Raw genomic sequence first — 26234 nt, 5'->3', positions numbered from 1 at the left:
AGCCAGTCTACCATATTCCCATCTCATATTACTCTTGTTTAGAACTCAGTTATTTGACAATTTTTTAAATCATCTACTGTATCTCAACACATTTATAAGTAGTATCTATAAAAAGATAAGGAAGCCTTTATGCATGATTTCAAGGAACTTGTGACTAGTTAAGAAATACATATGTAAATGAGTAAATGCCATAAAATATGCTAAAGCCTATGATAGTGGTGAAACAAGATACAGTCACAGGACAAAGAGGTAATGGCGACTCCTCTCCTAAAAGATTACATCAGGCTTCATTAAATAGAGGTAACAGTTAAAAAAAGCCTTTGGAAGAGGTACAGCAGACAGATTCTGGGCAAATAGAAGTGTGTTCAAAGCCACAGAATTATAAAGTTTGGGGAGTTAGAGGGACTTAGGCTGTTGATACAGTTTAAGTATTGAACGAAGTGGACATATTAAAAGAGATATTAAAGGGACGTGATTGATCAAAAAGTGAGATTGAGCATTGTATGTGATCTAACATGCCCTTTTCCTGAAAATGATCTGGCTGTTCCTGTCAGTCGAGAGCATAATTAGACTTGAGCTGTAGGAGTATCACTGTGGAAGATGGTTGGGAGGAAGGAAGAACATGGCGACAAGTAGAAAGCATGAGGACCCTTGAGCCAAAAGAGATAGAGAGACTCCTAGACTGGATACCAAAGATTTGACACTAGAAAATTTGTTTAATTTGGAAATACTCTATAGACATTGTATTTTAATAATTTCTTTATATACCTGTCTTACACAGCACACTCAGAAATCCTTGGTCATCTTGATCAACAGTGCCTATGGTAGTGACTGGGTTTAGTAAGCACTCAAGAAATGTTGACTGAGTGAATAAATAAGTTAATGAAAACCAGTATATCATTTATTTTCCTTGAGCCTTTAATCCCCTCCCCTATAAAATGGAGAGGAAGGATTTATTTCATTCTCCCAGAAGGTGACAAATGAATGGATGAATATTAATAAAGTGATATGTACTTACTATGAAGTAAGTAGAAATGGGTGGCATTCTGATGATGGGATTTATCACACAAATGATAACCAGTTGCACCTTCATTTATTTGAAGAAAATTTCTGAAATTATCTCCAAATTGCTTTGGTAATGAAACCTGGACTGAATTAAAAGTGTTATTACAGAAATCTTCAAACGTCCATTAATTCTTTTGTGGAGGTAGGCTCATTTGCAGAAGATTTACTTGTTCCAATGTGAAACCAAGGCACTGCTGGTTCTGTCAGATAATTTTCTTGATTACATCTCTAGGCAATTAAATATATGGCAAAAAATAGTCCACTGTCTTTGGAAACTGTCATCCCGAGAGGAGTGAAGTTCTTACCCATAGGAGACTAAGTATCACTGGTCTAAAAAGGACTTTAAGAAATAACTGCTTTTAGTGTTATCTTCTTACTTTCCTGATCAAACCTTTCCCTGACACTCTAGAATTGGCAAGGCCAAATCATTTTCATGCTTCTCTGATTTTATTTGTTCTTTCTAATAGCAATAGAAAAGGTCAAGGATACAGATTCTAACTACCAGAAACAACAAAGTAAGAACTACCCTTGGACACATGCTAGGGGTATTTCTGCACCCAAAAGATAACATCTTAGAAAAAGAAGGAAAAAAAGTGGATGCATAATAAAGATAGAGAATTAGACTTTCGTTTTTTTCGTATAGGGATGCAAATTGGTAATGATGAAATTCTTCAAAAGTACAGGGGCAAAGGATTCTGAACCTTGAATTCTAGACCCATTTAATCATAGGGGGAAAAAAGAGATTCTTAAACATGAAAAGGACTTGGGAAATAAACTAGATGCACTCTGTACTCTTTTTCTGAAATATAATGTGTCTGAAAGATATGGTCTAGGAAAACTAAGCAACAGTCCAAAAAAAAAGGGAGACATCAGATATAAGAAACACTGTGAGCAGAGAAACCAAAGTCCATCTTTAAGCTGAAACCAGTTTTTCTCAATGGGGTTGCTTTGGACATTTTGGGATAGCAACTCCTTGTGTTGCAGACTGTCCTGCCTATTGCAAAATGCCTAGCATCTGTGACCCCCAGTTTTACAGAAAGGAGGCTTCTGAGAACAATAGCAACATGACATTTTTTAGAAAGTGAACTCAAAAAACTAGAACAGTAATTCCAGGTGTGCATGTAGGGGAGAGTTACAGATAATGTTTATTGTACTTTGTTATTATAAACAATAATATCATAATGAAAAAGATATCAACATAATAAAGGGCAGTGAAATGTAAAGTACTCTAGCCCTCATTCTCTCTTCCCAGACTGTTTCCAACTTTTTCTACATGCTGCCAGAACATATTTATGAATATGAGCCTATTATATACACATATTCATCTGCAGCTTCCTTCTTCCACTTAAGTTATCCAGTCTATTTCCAAATCAGCATAAAAATATACCTCAAATTTCTTTGTCTTTCTTCTCTGTTTGCTCATGTTTTGTTAAATGCTATATTATAAAAGGCACACATGTATGTGAGGAGAAAATACCCAGGAGTGCAAAAGAGCGCAAATGAAAGGAAATGTATCTCCTTCTCCTCTTTCTACTCTGAGCCCATCCCTGAAGAAAGTGCTATCAAGGTCCTACTTTTCTCTCTTCTTGACTTGATCACTTTATTGTAATAGTCCCTATGACATGATTTACCTTCTTTAGACAAACCCAGTCTCCTTCTGTCCCTCTCCCTCTCCCCCTCTCTTTCCCTCCATCTCATATATTATGAGCAATTTGGCACCTTTCACGATATCTCCCACCTTCTCTTCCTTCCTATGTTTGTTGCAAGTTTTTGGTGAATGACCTTTGTCAGATGAAGAAAATTTTCTTCTCTCCTGACTTCCTAGGAGTTATTATATAGTGACATGGAGTACATTTTTATTAACTTTTACCATATCAGATGACTACATGATTTTTCTTATTTTAACTGTGAATATAAATATATAATTGGTATTCCAGTAATATCAACCTTGTAATCCTTGAATAAGTTGAAATTGGTCATAATAACAAGCCCTTCCTGCCACCTGGTAACTGGTCACCATGAAGTTCGATCCCTTGGGGTTCACCAGACTTCTGAAATCAAAGAGCTGTCATCTTTAATTTCTGGGAAATTATTATCAGATGTCTTTTCAAATATTCTCTCACATGAACTCTCTCTTATCTCCTTCTGAAGCTCCAAGTAGAAATATGGTAGATCTTATCATCTGTGTTCTCTATTTTTTTACATTTTTTCCATCTTTTTGTCTCTGTGGGCCTCTCTCTGATCATTTCTTCAGGTTCATCTTCCTGTTGCCTAATTGTATATTTAAATTGATTTTTTAACTGACCTTATAAATTAAAATTGAATTTTTATTTAACATCATTTTCATGTCTATAAATTCTATTTGGTCCTTTTTCTAAAGGTTCTGTGTCATTTTTAACAGTTCCTCTATCCTAATGCATACTTTCAATCTCCTGTTTTATTACTCTAAACATATCAAATACACTTATTTCATAATGCATGCCCAAAAATTCCAGTATCTGAAGTCAGTATCATTCTGAGTCTTCTATTTATTGTTTCTTCCAACTAGTGCTCATGGTTTCTCATTTCTTTGTGCTGTTTTTTATTTATTTTTTACTCTGAGTTAATAGTCCTTAGAACTTTGGGACTTCAATTGAACTTTCATTCCCCCAGAAATGAATTGTATTTGCTTCTGCCGGGGCACCACCTACAGAACATGACTTTAAAGTAAATATGAATTTGAGATTTTTTGAAGCTCCTAGTATGAATTCAGGCTATGTGAGGGATGACTTGTAATTGTTAATTCCCAGGAGGCATGCTCTGACTCCCCATTTTGCATTCTCTCCCATGCTCAGGCTGTGAATACTACACCAAATTACCTGGATTGGTCAAATGGTCTTAAGGTGCCCTACTTACCTATTCAAGTTTCACCTTTTATTTAATTCTTAAAAAATTCTTTCCAGCTCATAAATGCACGTAAAGTTTTTTCACTTATTTTAGTTAACATTTTGTTTATAGTGTGTGAATTGGCCAGGGTTTCTAGCCTTCCTTATTCCTGAAAATAAGTCCATTTTCTCATATAGGGTGCATGGTTATCAAAATTTCTGAGTTCTTAGTTTGCTGCTTGATGGTGATTTGTCTAGGTATAAAACTGTAAGTTTATCTTATCTCTGAGAGTGTTGAAGGCCTTGTTGCATAATATTCTAGTTTGCAGTAATGCTTCTGTAAAGTCTTATTCCTATCTAAGTCCTCTGAATGTAAACTCTTTTTCTGTCTGTCTCTGCCTCTCAAACACAGATATGCCCTGCATGTCTCTTCTTCATTCTATCTTTGAAAACATTTAGACTTTTATTTTTCATTGTTATTTAAACATATCACAAGAACGAGCATGGATGTAAGTTATTCACACTACTCCTACCTGCATCCAGAAGACACTTTCAGTTAAAAACATATATATTGAGGCTAGGGAAATTTTTCTCCTACTATTTCTCCATTTCCTTCCTCTACTCCATAATATTAATTATCAGTATCTGAAACTCTTATATATTACTAGACTATTGGTCTTACAGGATTGATCTTTTTGCTTTTTCCTTTCTATCATATTTTCTATTTCTGTTTTTAATTCTGAAATACATTCTTACCTATATAAAGGGGCACTTAGAACAAAATGGAGCATCTATGTGAGCATTTCCACCCACTCTCCATGCTACAAAGTTCTCATCTTCACTAGGCCCAGTATTTCTTTATTGATAAAATGCACACATAGAAAAAATAGATCTATAAAAACCTAGAGATACACCCTACCTCAATCAGCTCTAACTTTTAGCTTAAGCAAGTAAAATTTTAAATTGGAAAGTCCTTGAAAAGTAAATGCATTTTGATATAACCATGTTAAAGTCTCTCGTTCAGTAAAATAATTAAAAATAATGAATCTAACTCCTGTATTATCACAGAGATATTTAAAGGCAATATATGATTCAGAACCAGAGGGTGAATCATGAAGTAGAAGTTGAGGGAAGCACAAAATCATCAGTGGGTGCCAAGAACACTTATGGAACTAATTGTTTAAGATAATAATATGGAAATTTTGAGTTTAAGTATTATGGACTCTTGGCACCAATATGTGACATGACCATTACTGTGGACAACAGCATTCAATATGTATTGAACTGCTGAATGCGTTGTTTGTTCTCTGAGCTTGTAAACTCAAAGGGCAAACAGGCTTCAAATTATACTCCTTGGCTTTCTGCTGAGTCCGAAATTTGTCTTCTCCCAATGGAGGAAATGCAGAAAAAAATATGTGGTTATCTGTAGTATGAGAAAGAGGTCATTGTATTTCCCTTTTTCCTTCTGTATGCTGGGCTATGTGCCGGATTTCTATTGTCTAGCCCAAGTAATCATATGCCACCATGCAAATGATTACAAGGAAATTTAGAGTGATTTTTATAATACTGGAAAAATTATTAATTGATAATCTATTGAATTTACATTAATTTGTAGAGGATTAAAATTGGTGCAGTATCAAAACCAGCTATTTCCAGCATTACTTTTTGATTCCTAGAATTTCTATCTCTCTTCTTATATTAGCCATATGTTCTTGCATGTTGTCTGCTACTTCCATTGGAGCCCTTAGCATATGATACAAGTCAGAAACATGATTACAGAAATGAAAAATGACTCTGATGGGCTTATTGCTAGAATGGCCACAGCTAAGGAAAAACTCAGTGAGCTTGAGGATATGTGAATAGAAACTTCCAACTAAAAAGGAAAGACAAAAGAGCTTGAAAAATATGAAATATAGATGGATGGAGAAAAGATGGTGGCTTAAGAAGTGTGGTGGAAATCTCCTCCCAAAACCACATATATTTAGAAAATACAGCAAATACAACTATTCCTAAAAGAGTGACCAGAAGTAAAAGTGCACCAGCCAGTCTACATCTGGGAGAAGTGAACATCTCATGAAACAGGGTAAAGTAAAAAGCCACGACCTGACCTGGTGGAACCCAAACACACCTCCAACCCCATTTCACCAGCAGGAGGAAGAGAATCAGAGCGGGGAGAGAATGGAAGCCTAGGACTGCTGAACACCCAGCCCTAGAAATCTACCCCAGGAGCATGGACACACATTGCATGCTGCTCTGGAGATTAGAGGGGCTGAAAGGCAGAGTCTGAGACAAAGACAGCGAACAGATATCCACTACTGGCTGCCCTGGGACAAAAGAAAAGCAGGTGCTTTCAAAGACTTCTCAGCAGTCAGAAGTCTGCTAAATGGGCAAGGGTTTAGAAGAAGGAACAGGTGGACAAAATCATCCTGGCACACCCAGCCCAGCGGTTGGGATCTTTCAGGAGCTTCAGGCGCCCTATTCCCCTGGCTGGCAATGTAGCCCCGAGGCCCCTCACCATGATAATTAGCCTGCTGCTCCTTCCTCCCCATCGGCAACTTTTGCAAACCCGCTGTCCCCGCCATTGCTACAGACCAGTCGGAGGGAAGCCCTGCCTACAGCAACTGCACAGCTTAATGCAGAGGCGTCTCCCCATGTGGCTAAATGGCCCAGACAGTGGAGACAGGCAAGGCGACCAGGAAGCATGAAAGGGCTTTGCCCTCCCTGCAAACACCCACACCACTTGCCAGCAACCCACGCCACTGCCGTAGGCCATCCCAAGTGCCACCCAACAGATGGCAGCTTAGGGGATTAACCCAGAGGCTGCTCCCTGTGCACAGTAAACTGGCACAGACAGCAGAGACAGACACACTGACTGGGAAGCACGAAAGGGCTTTGCCTTCCCTGAAAATACCCCGCCACTTGCCTGCAACCACCCCCACATTGCCTAAGCCAGCAGGAGGGCAGCCCCACACATGGCAGCTTAAGGGATTAACCCAAAGGCCACTCCCTGAGCACAGCTAACCGGCCCAGACAGCGGAGACAGGCACTTCAACTGGGGAGCATGAAAGGGCTTTGTCATTGTAGGAGAACATGCGCCGCTCACCTGCGACCCCCACCATCACCCTAGGCCATTCTGAGGGCCACCCCAACAATGGCAGTTTACAGGATTAACTCAGAAGCTGCTCTCTGCAAGTGGTTAACTGGCACAGACAGCAGAGACAGACACTGAGACCGGCAAGCAGGAAGGGACTTTGTCCTCCCAGCTGACACCTGCACCACTCACTGGTGACCACTCCCATTGCTCCAGGACAATGAAAAGGCAGAAGGACCTTGTTCAATCCAAAATCCCTCAAACACCAGAAAGAGGGCTTGGTGAGGCTGAAATCACCAATCTTCCTGAAAAGAAATTCAAAACAAAAGTCATAAGCATACTAATGGAGCTACAGAAAAATATTCAAGAGCTAAGGGACAAATTCAGGATGGAGATAACTGAAATGAAACAAACAATGGAGGGATTTAAAAGGAGATTAGATGAGGTAAAAGAGACAGTAAATGGAATAGAAATTAGAGAATAGGAATACAGAGAAACTGAGGCAGAGAGAGAAAAAAGGATCTCTAGGAATGAAAGAATATTAAGAGAACGCTGTGACCAATCCAAACGGAGCAATATTCACATTGTAGGGGTACCAGAAGAAGAAGAAGAGAGAAAAAGGGATAGAATGTGGCTTTGAAGAAATAATTGCTGAAAACTCCCCCAATCTGGGGAAGGAAATAGTCTCTTAGGCCATGGAAGCTCCCAGATCTCCCAACACAAGGGACTCAACGAGGACAACACCAAGACATATAATAATTAAAATGGCAAAGAACAAAGACAAGAACAGAGTATTAAAAGCAGCCAGAGAGAGAAGAAAAATCACCTACAAAGGAAAACCCACCAGGCTGTCATCAGACTTCTCAGCAGAAACCTTACAGGCCAGAAAGGAGTTGCATGATATATTCAATGCAATGAAACAGAAGGGCCTCAAACCAAGAATCCTCTAGACAGCAAGATTATAATTTAAATTTGAAGGAGGGATTAAACAATTCCCAGATAAGCAAAAGTTAAAGGAATTTACCTCCCACAAATCATCTCTACAGTGTATTTTAAGGGGACTGCTCTAAATGGAAGTGTGCATGAGACTAAACAGCTGTCACCAGAGCAAATAAAAACACAGCAAAGGAAGTAGACCAATTAAATACTAACCAAATGAAAAAATAAATCAGCTATCCACAAAGTCAGTCAAGGGATACACAAAGAGTACAGAATATGACACCTAACATATAAAGAGTGCAGGAGGAAGGAAAAGAAGGGAGAGTAAAAAGAATCTTCAGACTGTGTTTATTATTGGGTAATGAGTTAAGGTAGACTTCTAGATAGTAAAGAAGCTGCCCTTGAACCTTTGGTAACCACGAATCCAAAGCCTGCAATAGCAATAAGTGCATACCTATCGATAATCACCCTGAATGTAAATGGTCTGAATGCACCACTCAAAAGACATAGAGTCACTGAATGGATAAAAAAACAAGACCCATCTGTATGCTGCCTGCAAGAGACTCACTTCAAACCCAAAGACATACAAAGACTAAAAGTGAGGGGATGTAAAAAGATATTTCATGCAAACAATAGGGAGAAAAAAGCAGATGTTGCAGTACATGAATCAGACAAAATAGATTTCAAAACCAACAAAGTAGCAAGAGACAAAGAAGGACATTACATAATGATAAAGGGGTCAGTCTAACAAGAGGATATAACCATTATAAATACCTATGCACCCAACACAGAAGCACCTACATATGTGAAACAAATGCTAACTCAATTAAAGGGGGAAATAGAATGAAATGCATTCATTTTAGGAGAATTCAACATGCCACTCACTCCAAAGGACAGATCAAACAGACAGAAAGTAAATAAGGACACAGAGGCACTGAACAACACACTAGAATAGATGGACCTAACAGACATCTACAGAACTCTACACCCAAAAGCACCAGGATACACATTCTTCTCAAGTGCACATGGAACATTTTCAAGAATAGATCATATACTAGGCCACAAAGAGAGTCTCAATAAATTCAGAAAGACTGAAATTGTACCAACCAGCTTCTCAGACAACAAAGGTATGAAACTAGAAATAAATTATATAAAGAAAACAAAAAAGCCCACAAACACATGGAGACCTAACAACATCCTCTTAAATAATCAATAAATCAATTACCAAATTAAAACAGACATCAAGCAATATATGGAGAGAAATACAGCAATAATTCAGCAATGAAAAATCTGTGGGATGCATCAAAGGCAGTTCTGAGAGGAAACTATATAGCAATCCAGGCCTATTTAAAGAAGGAAGAACAATCCCAAATGAACAATTTAAATTCAAATTAATGAAACTGGAAAAAGAAGAACAAATGAGGCCAAAAGCCAGTAGGAGGAGGGGCATAATAAAGATCAGAGAAGAAATAAATAAAATTGAGAAGAATGAAACAATAGGAAAAATAATGAAACCATGAGCTGGTTCTTTGAGAAAACAAACAAAATAGATAAACCACCAGCCAAACTTATCAAGAAAAAAAGAGAATCTACACACATAAACAGAATCAGAAATGAGAAAGGAAATATCACTATGGACACCACAGAAATACAAAGAATTATTAGAGAATACTATGAAAAATTATATGCTAACAAACTGGATAATCTGGAAGAAATGGACAACTTTCTAGAAAAATACAACCTTCCAAGACTGACCCAGGAATAAACAGAAAACCTGAACAGACCAATTACCAGCAAATAAATTGAATTGGTAATTAGAAAACTACCCAAGAACAAAACTCCCATACCAGATGGCTTCACCACTGAATTTTATCAGACATTTAGAGAAGACATAATTCCCATCTTCCTTAAAGTTTTGAAAAAATAGAAGAGGAGCGAATACTTCCAAACTCATTCTATGAAGGCAGCCAGCATCACTCTAATACCAAAACCAGGCAAAGACACCACAAAAAAAGAAAACTACAGACCAATATCCCTGATGAACATAGATGCATAAATACTCAACAAAATATTAGCAAACTGAATTCAAAAATACAAGAGGATCGATCATACATCATGATCAACTGCGATTCATCCCAGGGATGCAAGGATGGTACAACATTGGAAAATCCATCAACATCATCCACCACATCAACAAAAAGAAGGACAAAAACCACATGATGATCTCCATAGATGCTGAAAAAGTATTTGGCAAAATTCAACAAACATTCATGATAAAACCTCTCAACAAAATGGGTATACAGGGCAAGTATCTCATCATAATAAATGCCATATATGACAAACCCACAGCCAACATCATACTTGACAGTGAGAACCTGAAAGCTTTTCCTGTAAGACTGGGAACAAGGCAAGGATGCCCACTCTCCCCACTTTTATTCAACATAGTACTGGAGGTCATAGCCATGGCAATCAGACAACACAAAGAAATAAAAGGCATCCACATTGGTAAGGAAGTTCAACTCTCAATGTTTGCAGATGATATGATACTGTACATAACAAATGCTAAAGAATCCACTCTAAAACTACTAGAACTAATATCTGAATTCAGCAAATTGCAGGATATAAAATTAACACACAGAAATCTGTTGCTCTGTTGCATTCCTATACACTAAAGATGAACTAGCAGAAAGAGTAATCAGGAAAACAATTCCATTCACAATTGCATCAAAAAGAAACAAATACCTAGGAGTAAACCTAACCAAGGAAGTGAAAGATCTATACCCTGAAAACTACAAGACAACCTTGAGAGAAGTTAAACAGGACACTAATAAATGTAAATTCATCCCATGCTCTTGGGTAGGAAGAATTAATATTGTCCAAATGTCCATCTTGCCTAAAGCAATCTACAGATTCAATGCAATCTGTATCAAAATACCAACAGCATTCTTCAATGAACTGGAACAAATAGTTCTAAAACTCATATGGAACCAAAAAAGACCCTGAATAGCTAAAGCAATCTTCAGAAGGAAGAATAAAGCAGGGGAGATTACACTTTCCAACTTTAAACTCTATTACAAAGCCACAGTAATCAAGACAATTTGGTACTGGCACAAGAACAGACCCACAGATCAATGGAACAGAATAGAGAGCCCAGATATAAACCCACAAATACATGGCCAATTAATATATGATAAAGGAGCCATGGACATACAATGGGGAAATGACAGCCTTCAGCAGCTGGTGTTGGCAAAACAGGACAGCTAAATGTAAGAGAATGAAACTGGATTACTGTCTAACTCCATACACAAAAGTAAACTCGAAATGGATCAAAGACCTGAATGTAAGTCATGAAACCATAAAAGTCTAAGAAGAAAACATAGGCAAAACTCTCTTGAATATAAACTTGAGCAAGTTTTTCATGAACATATCTCCCCAGGCAAGGGAAGCAAAAGCAAAAATGAACAAGTGGGACTATATCAAACTAAATGCTTCTGTACAGAAGAGGACACCATCAGTAGAACAAAAAGGCATCCTACACTATGGGGGAATATATTCATAAATGCCATATCTGATATGTGGTTGACATCCAAAATATGTAAAGAACTCACACACCTCAACACCCAGAAAACAAGTAACCCAATTAAAAAATGGGCATAGGATATGAACAGAAACTTTTCTAAGAAGAAATTCAATAGCCAACAGGCACATGGAAAGATACTCCACATCGCTAATCATCAGAGAAATGCAAATTAAAACCACAATGAGATATCACATCACACCAGTTAGGATGGCCACCATCCAAAAGACAAACAACAACAAATGTTGGCGAGGATGTGAGAAAGGGGAACCCTCCTACACTGCTGGTGGAAATGTAAATTAGTCCAACCATTGTGGAAAGCAGTATGGAGGTTCCTGGAAAAACTGAAAATAGAAATACCATTTGACCCAGGAATTCCACTCTTAGGAATTTACCCTTAGAAACAGGATCACGGATTCAAAAAGACAGATGCACCCCTATGTTTATCGCAGCACTATTTACAATAGCCAAGAAATGAAAGCAACCTAAGTGTCCATCAGTAGATGAATGGATAAAGAAGATGTGGTACATATACACAATGGAATATTATTCAGCCATAAGAAGAAAATAATCCTACCATTTGCAACAACATGGGTGGACCTAGAGGGTATTATGCTCAGTGAAATAAGCCAGGTGGAGAAGGACAAGAACCGAATGATTTCACTCATCTGTGGAGTATAAGAACAAAGCAAAACTGAAGGAACTAAATAGCAGTGGACTCACATAATCAAACAATGGACTAACAGTTACTAAAGGGAAAGGGACTGGGGAGGGTGGGTGGGAAGGGAGGGATAAGGCAATTAAGGGGCATTATGATTAGCATACATAATATATGGGGCTACAGGAAAGGAAGTATAGCACAGAGAAGACAAGTAGTGACTATAGCATCTTACTATGCTGGTGACTATAATGGGGTATGTGGTGGGGATTTGATCTTAGGGGGAATGTAGTAACCACAATGTTGCTCATGCGAAACCTGAGTATAGCATAAGATTGTATATCAATGATACCTTAATAAATAAAAAAATAAAACAAAACAAAACAAAAAACAAAGGGCAACATGGTGAAATAAATTCTTCTTTTTCAGTAAAAAAAAAAAAAAAGAAAAGAAAAATACGGAACATAATATCCAAAGCACTGTGGGACAATTGTGAAAGGTGTAATATACACATAATGGAATTACCAGAAGGAAGAAAGTGGAGGAGAGAGAGAGAGAGAGGGAGGGAGGGTGGGTGGGAGAAAGGAAGGGAGATAGGAAGATTTCAAACAACAATGCCTGGGAATTTCCCCAAATTAATGTTAGATACCAAACCGCAGATCAAGGAACCTCAGAGAACACCAAAAAGGTTAAATTGCCCCCTCCCCAAAAGAAATTTATAGACATACTGTATCTAAACTACAGAAAAATAAAGATAAAGATAAAGATAAATCCTAAAAGCGGTCACATGAAAAAAACCACTTTACCTGTAGAGAAGCAAAGAAAAGAATTATATCTGACTTCTCAGAAATCATGCAAGAAAAGAGTTGAGTGAAATGTTTATTGTGTTGATTTAAAAAACACTACCAATCTGGAATTCTGTACCCTGTGAAATTACCCTTCAGAAGTGAAGGAGAAAAAAGACTTTCTCATAAAAACAAAACTTAAAGGAATTATTGCCAGTGGACCTGCCTTACAAGAAATGTTTTAAAAAGTTCTTCAGAGAAAAGAGACATGATATAGATCAGAAACGTGGATCTACATAAAGAAAGAACATTAGAGAAGGAATCGGTGAAGGTAAAATAAAAACTTTTATCTTAATTGGTCTAGCAGATAATTTGTTTACAATTACAGCAACTACATATTCAATGATTATACTTTATGGATAAGTAAAATGAATGACAGGAATGATACAAGAAACAGGAGGGAGGAATTAGGTATACATTATTATTCTAAGGTACTTGTACCATAAAGTGGTGTAGTGTAATTTGAAAGTGGATTTACATTAGTTGTAAATGTATAATGTAAACTCTAAAACAACCACTAAGTAAGTTTTTTAACAAAAGAAGTACAGTTGATAATCTAAGGAGAAAAAATGGAATCATATAAAATGCTCAATTAAAATACACACACACAAAAGTGGAAGACAAAAATGAGAAAAAGAACACGTACTAGAAATGGAAAACAGAAAAAAATAGGGTAGCTATTAAACCAACTACATTTGTAATCATTTTAAACTTAATGGTCTAAATATACCAATTAAAAGACAGATTTTTCTGAGTGGATTTTCAAAACACAAGGCCCAAGAATATGTTGTCTACAAGAAAGCCACTTTAAACATAAAGACATACATAGAATAAAAGTAAAGGGATGGAGAAAAATATATCATACTAACACTTAATCAAAGACCAGAGTAGCTATATTAATCTCAGGCTGCAAACTTCAAAACAAAGAGAATTATCAGGGATAAAGAGAGGCACTACATAACGATAAAGGGATCAGTTCTCCAAGAAAACATAACAATCCTTAGTCTGCATGCACCTGACCAAAGCGTGCACTCATATAAGGCAAAAACTTAATGAACTAAAATGAGAAATAGATGAACCCACTGTTATGACTGGAGAGACTTCAACACCCCTCCATCACTAAAGAACAGATATGGCCGACAGAAAATCTTTAAGGACGTCGTTGAACTCAACAGTGCTGTCAGTGAACTGGATCTAATTGACATCTGTAGAATATTTCATCCAAGAGCAGAAGATTCCTTCTTCTCAAACTCACATGGGACATGCCTTCTTTCATGTTGCTGTCCGGGTGAACGAACCATGTATTTTATTACCTAAATAAATGCATATTTTACTAAATGTCTGTGTCTGTAGTTTAATCATGGAGCACAATTCATAGTGTTTGTGGTTTCTATGACAGTCCTAAAAGCAGAACAAGCTCTTTAAAATAAGATTCCTGTAATTCCCCAAAATGATAAGGGTGATTATAGTTTTAATATCACTTCATTCTTCCTTTACTCAACTATTAATACCATTTAATTCATTCCTTCACTCAACTACTTAATATCTGCTTTTAGCATCTACTATATGGCTCATATTTTGTATAGCCTTCCATGACTTCTCTGACTGCCATTTTATTGTCTTTATTCTGCCACTCAAAGAGAATGACACTTGATGACCACCTTGGAAAAGGGAGACTCTTCTGCCTCATCCACTCCCATCCTTATACTTGATGTGTCTTTCTATTGATGCCCAACTTAACTTTGCATAGCATGTTCATATTATGTAAATAAGTGTATTTATTTTTTTCAGTGTGGCAGGTTTGGGCAAGGTAAAAATGAATATAGGACAAAATCACTATTTCTGACCCTCAGGGAAAATATTAAAACATATTTTCCTTGACAGGGCTTAAGTAGTACTGTTTCACAAAATAACAGATTTGGGAAAGAAAGGTATCCAAAAACATAATTTATGCTCTTTTTAAATCTGTCACATCATTGAAATGTTGTGAACACATAGATGGTTCCTTTCCGCATTTACAAAATGTAACTATAGGTAAATGATTGTCTTGCAAATTCAGAACCCACTTTTTTGACAGTTGTAACCTTATTCCCAGGCCAGGTTACTCTTTTCAGTATAGTTCCAGATTTCATTATCAGTTTTTCTTGATTCTGAGGGCAAAAAATTACAGAAGATCCTAGGAAAGTTAAATCAGAATGGTGTAAGATTCCCCTATACATTTTCTCATCCATATATTAGAAGCCAGGAGATTCTGACTTTCCATACAATTTATCACTTCAGATATATGCATGCCTGACTAGATTATGTGTGAAATTGAGTGTTAAACATGGCTAAGGTGACCTTGAATATTGCCCTTTTCATTTCTTTCTCAATTTTGGTCATTGTGATTTTTTCATATGTCATTCATTGAATTTTATTGACCTAATTCCCCAGTATAGGATATGTCTCCTGAAGGGTGAGAGAAACAACTTTAGAGGAAAAAATAAAAGAATGTCCAGAGTTAAAATAAGTGAAAGCATAAAGAGCACTAGCAACAAATAACTGCTTGCCATATTGAGACACTGTGGGAAAGTCCCAGGATATCCAGAGGTGCTATTAAATTCACACTGCCTGATTTTACACCCTTCTCTTAGGATTTATAGCAACTGCCAGAAGCCAACTGAAGTTTCTCCAGGCAATTCTCCGCCTCCTCTTCCATAGTCTTAATGTTCCCAAATGCCACTGGAAGGGGTTCATGATAAAGGATGTAAAGCATTTTTCCTTTTCAACCTAGAGTGAAATAATCATATCTGAGGGACTATTTAGCTTCTATGTGAAGGCACAAAGATCTAAGTAATCTCTTAAGGAGCTTTTGTTCTGATGATTATAGGAACATATTTTTAATTGAAATGTTACAATAGGAAGTATAATTTAGTGAGTGGAAGATAGAGCATAATTTTTTAAAGCATGCAAATAAAAGCAAACTATATGCCATCTGTATTGGCAAGAGATGCTTTTGGCTGAAAGAAATTTCACCCAAGAAGATATTCAGAGGTGATAATGATAGGTGGTGTTGGTGTAGCTGCCCTTCAATGTCATTAAGCACTCAAATTCTTTCTGTTTCTGTGCTCCATCTTAGGTGTATTGGCCTTTGGTCTTCATACTTAGACGTCATGATGGAAATGAAATTTCTACAGCTCCATTGTGACGTCCATGATCAATACAGGAAGAAGGGATATATATACCTCCTACTGTCACACATGTCCCTTTTATAAGAAAAGAAAAATTGTCTTACAAGGATACTGCCATACAACCCCTTACATCTCATTGCTTGAATACAGGTCATGTGGTTACTTCTAGCTCCATGAATGTTGGTAAACTGATTCTCTAGTATTTTTATCCTTTATAGTGAGAAGAAAGGGGTGGAGGATTGGGATGGCTGTTAGATTGGGATGGCTGTTAGGTTAGACAACCAAGAGTGTCTGCCACACAAACTAAATTAATTAGATTTTATGAATCCTTGTCTTGTACCCCATTACGTGACTCTGGAAGATAAGTACGTGAAAATAGGCACTGAGGGAGAAAACTTGCTGCAGCGTTTTACGATTCTTTCAGTATGTAAATCCTTAGGTTGCTTACTAGGGAAAAAAATTTACCTTGAATTAAAAGTGATTTATTACAAATGTCAGTCATTCTATTAAAGAATAATTTAAATGCTAAAAAAATTTAAATAATGGAAAGAGATTTTGAGGACATTATTGCAATTGGTTCTTTTTTAACTTAGAAAGCAGCAGCATGTGTTCTTAACCAAAATTTTCAAGGTAAAAAGAAGAGTAACATCATTGTTTGAAAAACATTGTGGTAAATAGAGATTTGAGAAATTAAATGGATGTCACTGGAATCTATAATCGTTAAATTTTGAATGAGGATGCCTCTGACAAACAATCAAGCTTCAATGGTTTGAATGAATCATTCTCATTCTTTGACTTTGATACTTATGGGGCATTTTCTTTTTTAACTGCAGACTGCATTTATTTCAAATGATGTTGCTAATAATTATTGATGAGTGAATTGCACAGGATTGTGAAATTTGGTTTCACTTGAATAAGAAAAGTCAAACAATTGAGCAATTAAATTCATTCCAATCAACTGAGCTTCTAGAAAATCATCTTGAAATGGCATTGAGGAATCTAATTTAATTTCCACATATTGTGTGCTAATATAACCACGGGTCCAGGATTTAGCATCGTGGACTAATATTTGAAGTTAGAAAAGAGTTTACAGATCAGCTCCTGTCACCCCCGATGGTATGGTAGAAGTAAGTGAGTTTTCAATTAAATCCCGTAATTATTCAGATAAAGAATCTTAGTTTAGAAGAGATTAACTTGATCCAGATAGTATAAGTAGTTAGTCAAATCAAGAGCAAGAGCCAAATTGGCTTAACTTTTTGTTAATGTGCAATCCACTGATTTTATAGTCTTCTTTAAAATAATGGTTACATCCCTATTTTACTTGGTGCTTTACTTGTCATTTCAGAAAATTGAAAAGACTAAAATTCCTGGGCAATCCAGGATTTGTAAGTAATGTTAATATCTGAGAGGCATGGGGTTCAGGGGCCCTCATATGCATATTAATGTAGCCCAGCAAAGAGGCAGTAATCCATGTAGCTAGAAACAAACAAAATGTTGTTAGACTGAAAGCAGAAAAGGCAAGGCATCTTACCAAATTAAGTAACAGAATAATGCCTCTCCATGGTATTCCTTCTATATTGTGTTCTCCAAGAAGTCAGTGTGAGAGGAGGCCAGTGAAAATATGTGTTGCAGCCGGGTGATTGAGCTCTCATCTGGGAAACTGTGAAGGTAGTTAGCGAAAGAAAGGAGGTATTCTGTTAACTCCATCTGTATTCCCTTATATCTGCTGGGGTCAAAGTTTCCTTGCAAGGCTAAAAATAGTTTGCCATTTTTTTCCCAGTAAGATTATTTTGTATCTCATTCAATACTGGGTAATAGCAATAGCTGGCATTTAGCACACTCTTTTTTTTTCTTTAGTACACTCTTTTTTATTGTATCACGAATTCTGCCTCATGCTTGTTGTTTTATTTTCACAAAAATCTTATGCGATAACGTGACATTCGTTAGAACTGATCACAAATCTTTCTTGTTCTGGGCAGTGTTAGAATGATTCTTCTCTCCTGGCTTAGAGTTAGAAATGATCATATGTCCTGCTTTTAGCCAATGAAATGATGAATGTCATATCTATGTAGAAGCTTTAAGATTCAATTCATCAAGATCTTTCCTCTGTCTTTCCAATTAGCAACGTTCCAAAGAGTGGCGCTCTACCAGCTGGAGTCGTAGATTGTGAGAAGCACTGGAGCAAGTTCTTAGCAGCCTTGAAATGGAAATGTAGAAGGAGTGAGAGGTAAACTTTATATTAAGCCCCTAATATTTTGAGGGTTACTTGTTACTGCAGCAGATCCTAGTCCATTCTGACTGGTGTAAGTAATTGTTACTTTTATCTTCTTCAATTTACAAATAAGGAAAATAAGGGTAATTTTTCCATGATGACACCACAAATTAACTAGAATTTAACTTGACTCAAACCAAGCAATCTGACTCCATTCCTCATATTCTTAGCCACCATTTTGTATAGTTGTGGATAATATACTTATTATGAAGAGAGAATATCCACTAACATGATATGGAGCCCTGCACATAATTTCTAAGCATAGAATGATGATCATTACTTTTAATTCACTTAACCTTAATTTTTTTTAATATTTACAAATCACTTACATATGCATAAAGTCCATGGCTTATTAATCCAATAGGATATGCCTGAAAATTGTTGCCCTCAGGGATAAAAGCAACAAGAAGTCATCAAGTCATATCTCCATATCTTTGGCAAATATTCCTGTATTAGTTAGCTTGGACTACCATAACAAATACTACAGAATGGGTGACTAAAGAACAGAAATTTATTTTCTCACAATTCTGGAGGCTAGGAAGTCCAAGATCAGAGTGCTAGCCAATTCAGTCCCTGGTGAGAACTCGCCCCCTGACTTGTAAATGGCTGCCTTGTCATTGTGTCCTCACATGACAGAGAAGAGGGAGAGAGGGAAAGAGGGGAGAGAAAGGGAGAGAGAGACAGGGGTTCCAGTATCTCTTCATCTTCTTACAAAACCACTTACCGTATCAGATTAGGGTCCCACTATTATGACTTCATTTAACCTTTTTCATCTCCCCAAAAGCTCTATCACCAAATATAGGCACATTAGGGGTTCGGGCTTCAGATATGAATTTTGGAGACACAAACATTTAGTGTATAACAATCCCCTAGGAGCCCTGAGCAATTTTAAAAAGCTTTAATAATAAGATCTGTAAACTCTTTTCTAACTTCAAATATTAGTCCACGATGCTCTCATCTATTTCCAAGTGTTTCCTGTCACTATATATGAGACTAGAAGGAAATTCCAATGAAAAGTATTTCATCTGCTCATTTATTCACTTATTGAGCAGCTATTAAGTGTCAGATTATTCTATGCACTGAGGTGTAGGGATAGCCAAAACAAATTTCTTTCCTGCATGAAATTAATGTTCTAATAGAGGGAACAGAAAGACACAGAAATATACTATATATGCTAGATGGGAGAAACATGCTCACTGGTCCAAACTTAGTCAAAGAGAACAGCAGAACAAGGCTTTGATGATGGTCTTGCAAGATTGGGTGTCTGGTGAGCAGGCACACTCAGCGGGGTGACCACAATCAATTTATTCCTTAGCCCGTGAGTCCCCTCCCCTGGTTCCTCACTGGCTAAGTACTGCAGGGTTCACATTCTTTCCTGAACATTGCCTAAGCAAGTTATATCTATATTAAGCTTTTTTACATTTGTCTTAATTTCATTGGATGGTTTAAAACTTTTTCTGCCCTTTTTTTTTTCAAAGATGCACAGCCCTCTCTTTCTTACCTTAATCTCCCTCCCCCTCCCAGCTGGAGTGACTCCCTGGTACATGTGCTGACATGTAGGCTTCTTCTTAATACCCTTTTCTTTAAATATTAATTCCTCTGAGAATAAATTACATTTAGTTTTATGCCATTTCTAACATAGAGCAATATATTCTATTAAAAAAGGGTAAAACAGAGTAAAAATTTAAAAGAATGATAGGGGCCAGAATTACTACTTTTCAATGGTAGTAAAATAAATTCTCTCAGATGAAGTGACTTTTATGCAGAGACCTAACAGTTATAGCTTTAACATCTTAAAATATTAAAACTAAAAAGAAAATGAGAGAGCACAGTCTCAAAATTCCTTCATTTTACCAAAGGATAACTTGGCATCTGAAACAAGGCAAACATTTTTTCTTTAGAGATCAGATAGTAAATATTTTTGATTTCTCAGGCTAGGCAATCTCTGTCATAATTGCTCAATTGTAGTGTTGTAGCATGAAAACAACCATAGATAAATGAATTTGAAGTGTGGCTGCATTCTAATAAAACTGTTTATTAAAAAGAAGCAATGAGTAAGATTTGCCCTTCAGGCTGTAGTTTTCCTATCTCTAATATGGAACAAGAAATTACTTCCCCTAAGTCTCATGTTTGTGATGATTGATGACAGAGAAAGGACAGACATGTTTCTTCTGTCACTGAAAACAACAAAGACATCTTTAGAGCAGGTTATCACAGATAAGAAACAGTTAAATAAATAAAATGTGTCATGGGTGAAAAAATAATCCATTTAACTTCTGGCACCTGAATTTAGGGAGGGAACTGTCTTTGTGTAGGAAAATATATTGATAAGCTACTTCTGGGAGAAGGTGACACTTAGGGCTGAGTTTATCAGGAAGCAATGAACAAAAAGGGATAACCCATGACTCTGCATTAGCAACCAACAGAAATTAGAGGACAAGGGAAGGTAGAGAAATGCAAATAGGGAAGAACCCATGGACAGAACAGGTGGTAGAAGAAGGAATTTTCAAGAAAAAGATGTCTAATCAATTTTTAATGAGCTGCATTGCTATAATGCAAACCCATTGTCCTCAAAAATTAAGTAAACTGATGCACAAATCAAAGGCCTTTTATGAATGGGCTTTTGAGGATGTGTGGGGGGGAGTAGGAGGAATTAAGTAAGGAAGCTGAGTTTTTTGTCTGGGCCAATTCTTTTCATGTGTATGGCATTTAATTCAATTCCAACCTTCTATATCTCAACCATCTGTTTTCTCTATTCCTGTAGTTAAACACCACCAGGGAAAGTCCTGTTAACAGAGCAGATTTGTCCAGTTATAAATAAAAAAACTGCAGCCTCAAAGGGGCCTTCCACAGTGCGCACAGACTCTGCAACAGCTGTTTCAAACCTTCTCCCATCTACTCAAAGCATCAAGCCTTTTCCTCCATCTATCCACTTATCAGGTGCTAACCTGGCATTTTAGATGAAAAGGGAACGCATCCAATGGTAACTCCCTTATCTTCCCACACCTAACATACTCATCAAGGAACGTCTGACTTTGGAGTATCCTCCTTCCCATCTGTGAAAAGGGAAGGCTGCCTCTCCTATATAAGGTGAATCCTCATGAACTGTACACTATTTTTTATCCCTTTTCACTCTCATAGTCCAAACCGTCGGTGGAACTGAACTCATCACATCAGAGCTTAAATAATTACTGTCAAGAAAACCTTCCTCTGCCCCACATACCACTATCATCTACTGCCATCTATCTCCTCTTTTTTTATTTCTTTTTATAATTTTTTTTATTTTGGTATCATTAATCTACAATTACAGAAAGAATATTATGTTTACCAGGTTCCCCCCTTCACCAAGTCCCCCCCACATACCTCTTCACAGTCACTGTCCATCTGCGTAGTAAGATGCTGTAGAATCACTACTTGTCTTCTCTGTGTTGCGCAGCCCTCCCCATGCCCCCCACTCACTATACATGCTAATTGTAATGCCCTCTTTCTTTTTCCCCACCCTTATCCCTCCTTTCCCACCCATTGTCCCCAGTCCCTTTCCCTTTGGTAACTATTAGTCCATTCTTGGTTTCTGTGATTGTGCTGCTGTTTTGTTCCTTCAGTTTTTCTTTGTTCTTATACTCCACATATGAGTGAAATCATTTGGTACTTGTCCTTCTCAGCTTGGCTTATTTCACTGAGCATAATACCCTCTAGCTCCATCCATGTTGTTGTGAATGGTAGGATCTATTTTTTCCTTATGGCTGTGTAATATTCCGTTGTGTATATGTACCACATCTTCTTTATCCATTCATCTACTGATGGACATTTAGGTTGCTTCCATATCTTGGCTATTGTAAACAGTGCAGCGATAAACATAGGGGTGCATCTGTCTTTTTCAAAATGGAGTGATGCATTCTTAGGGTAAATTCCTAGGAGTGGAATTCCTGGGTCAAATGGTATTTCTATTTTGAGCACTCTGAGGAACCTCCATACTGCTTTCCACAATGGTTGAACTAGTTTATATTCCCACCAGCAGTGTAGGAGGGTTCCCCTTTCTCCACAACCTCGCCAACATTTGTTGTTGTCTTTTCATTGATGGCGATCCTTACTGGTGTGAGGTGATATCTCATTGTGATTTTAATTTGCATTTCTCTGATGATTAACTATGTGGAGCATCTTTTCATGTGCCTGTTGGCCATCTGGGTTTCTTCTTTTGAGAACTGCCTATTCAGATCCTCTACCCATTTTTTAATTGGATTATTTGTTTTTTGTTTGTTGAGGCATGTGACCTCTTCATATATTTTGGATGTCAATCCTTTATCGGATCTGTCATTTATGAATATGTTCTCCCATACTGTATGATACCTTTTTGTTCTGTTGATGGTGTCCTTTGCTGTACAGAAGCTTTTTAGCTTGATATAGTCCCACTTGTTCATTTTTGCCTTGATTCCCTTGCCCGGGGACATATGTTCATGAAGAAGTCACTCATGTTTATGTCCATGAGATTTTTGCCTATTTTTTTTCTAAGAGTTTTATAGTTTCATGAATTACATTCAGATCTTTGATGCATTTGGAGTTTACTTTTGTGTATGGGGTTAGGCAATGATCCAGTTTCATTCTCTTACATGTAGTTGTCCAGTTTTGCCAGCACCATCTGTTGAAGAGACTGTCATTTCCCCATTGTATGTCCATGGCTCCTTTATCAAATATTAATTGGCCATATATGTTTGGGTTAATGTCTGGAGTCTCTATTCTGTTCCACTGGTCTGTGGCTCTGTTCTTGTGCCAGTACCAAATTGTCTTGATTACTGTGGCTTTGTAGTAGAGCTTGAAGTTGGGGAGCGAGATCCCCCCCCACTTTATTCTTCCTTCTCAGGATTGCATTAGCTATTCGGGGTCTTTGATGGTTCCATATGAATTTTTGAACTATTTATTCCATTTCATTGAAGAATGCTGTTGGTAATTTGATAGGAATTACATCAAATCTGTATATTGCTTTGGAGAGGATGGCCATTTTGACGATATTAATTCTTCATAGCCAGGAGCATGGGATGAGTTTCCATTTGTTAGTGACCTCCTTAATTTCTCTTAAGAGTGTCTTGTAGTTTTCAGGGTATAGGTCTTTCACTTCCTTGGTTAGGTTTATTCCTAGGTATTTTATTCTTTTTGATGCAATTGTGAATGGAATTGTTTTCCTGATTTCTCTTTCTATTAGTTCATTGTTAGTGTATAGGAAAGCTACCAATTTCTGTGTGTTAATTTTGTATCCTGCAACTTTGCTGAATTCCAATATTAGTTCTAGTAGTTTTGCAGTGGAGTCTGTAGGGTTTTTTATGTACAATATCATGTCATCTGCAAATAGTGACAGTTTGACTTCTTCTTTACCAATCTGGATTCCTTGTATTTGTTTGTTTTGTCTGATTTCCATGGCTAGGACCTCCAATACCACGTTGAATAACAGGGGGGAGAGTGGGAATCCCTGTCTTGTTCCCAATCTCAGATGAAAAGCTTTCAACCTCTCGCTGTTCAGTATGATGTTAGCTGTGGGTTTATCATATATGGCCTTTATTATGTTGAGGTACTTGCCCTCTATGCCCATTTTGTTGAGAGTTTTTATCATGAATGGATGTTGAATTTTGTCAAATGCTTTTTCAGCATCTATGGAGATGATCATGTGGTTTTTGTCCTTCTTTTTGTTGATGTGGTGGATGATGTTGATGGATTTTCAAATGTTGTACCATCCTTGCATCCCTGGGATGAATCCCACTTGGTCATGGTGTATGATCCTCTTGATGTATTTTTGAATTCGGTTTGCTAATGTTTTGTTGAGTATTTTTGCATCTACGTTCATCAGGGATGTTGGTCTGTAGTTTTCTTTTTTGGTGGGGTTTTTGCCTGATTTTGGTATTAGAGTGATGTTGGCTCCATAGAATGAGTTTGGGAGTATTCCCTCCTCTTCTATTTTTTGAAAAACTTTAAGGAGAATGAGTGTTATGTCTTCTCTGTATGTCTGATAAAATTCTGAGGTAAATCCATCTGGCCCGGTGGTTTTGTTCTTGGGTAGCTTTTTGATTACCGATTCAATTTCATTGCTGGTAATTGGTCTGTTTAAATTTTCTGTTTCTTTCTGGGTCAGTCTTGGAAGGTTGTATTTTTCTAAGAAGTTGTCCATTTCTCCTAGGTTTTCCAGCTTGTTAGCATATAGGTTTTCATAGTATTCTATAATAATTCTTTGTATTTCTGTTGGGCCCATCATGATTTTTCCTTTCTCATTTCTAATTCTGTTGATGTGTGTTGACTCTCTTTTTCTCTTAATAAGTCTGGCTAGAGGCTTATCTATTTTGTTTATTTTCTCGAAGAACCAGCTCTTGGTTTCATTGATTTTTTTTCTATTGTTTTATTCTTCTCAATTTTATTTATTTCTTCTCTGATCTTTATTATGTCCCTCCTTCTGCTGACTTTAGGCCTCATTTGTTCTTCTTTTTCCAATTTCGATAATTGTGACATTAGACCATTCATTTGGGATTGTTCTTCCTTCTTTAAATATGCCTGGATTGCTATATACTTTCCTCTTAAGACTGCTTTTGCTGCATCCCACAGAAGTTGGGGCTTTGTGTTATTGTTGTCATTTGTTTCCATATATTGATGAATCTCCATTTTAATTTGGTCATTGATCCATTGATTATTTAGGAGCATGCTGTTAGGCCTCCATGTGTTTGTGAGCCTTTTTGCTTTCTTTGTACAATTTATTTCTTGTTTTATACCTTTGTGGTCTGAAAAGTTGGTTGGTCGTATTTCAATCTTTTGGAATTTACTGAGGTTCTTTTTGTGGTATGTGGTCTATTCTGGAGAATGTTCCATGTGCACTTGAGAAGAATGTGTTTCCTGTTGGTTTTGGATGTAGAGTTCTATAGATGTCTATTAGGTCCATCTGTTCTAGCGTGTTGTTCAGTGCCTCTGTGTCCTTACTTATTTTCTGTCTGGTGGATCTGTCCTTTGGGGTGAGTGGTGTCTTAAAGAATCCCAAAATGAATGTATTGCATTCTATTTCCTCCTTTAATTCTGTTAGTATATGTTTCACATATATTGGTGCTCCTGTATTGGGTGCATATATGTTTATAATGGTTATATCCTCTTGTTGGACTGAGCCCTTTATCATTATGTAATGTCCTTCTTTATCTCTTGTTACTTTCTTTATTTTGAGGTCTATTTTGTCTGATACAAATGCTGCAACACCTGCTTTGTTCTCTCTCTTGTTTACATGAAATATCTTTCTCCACCCCTTGACTTTTAATCTGTGCATGTCTTTGGGTTTGAGGTGAGTCTCTTGTAAGCAGCATATAGATGGGTCTTGCTTTTTTATCCATTCTATTACTCTGTGTCTTTTGATTGGTGCATTCAGTCCATTTACATTTAGGGTGATTATTGAAAGATATGTACTTATTGCCATTGCAGGCTTTAGATTTGTGGTTACCAAAGGTTCAAGGTTAGCTTCTTTACTACCTTACTGTCTGACCTCACTCACTTATTGAGCTGTTATAAACACAGTCTGATGATTATTTCTTTCCCTTCTTTTTCCTCCTCCTCCATTCTTCATATGTTGGGTGTTTTGTTCTGTGCTCTTTTTAGGAGTACTCCCATCTAGAGCTGTCCCTCTAAGATACCCTGTAGAGGTGGTTTGTGGGAGGCAAATTCCCTCAACTTTTGCTTGTCTTGGAATTGTTTAATCCCTCCTTCATATTTAAATGATAATCGTGCTGGATACAGTATA

The sequence above is a fragment of the Manis javanica genome, chromosome X (assembly GCF_040802235.1).
Source record: "Manis javanica isolate MJ-LG chromosome X, MJ_LKY, whole genome shotgun sequence".
Lineage (NCBI taxonomy): Eukaryota > Metazoa > Chordata > Mammalia > Pholidota > Manidae > Manis > Manis javanica.
The sequence above is the reverse complement of the archived record's forward strand: the minus strand, read 5'-3'. Positions refer to the sequence as shown.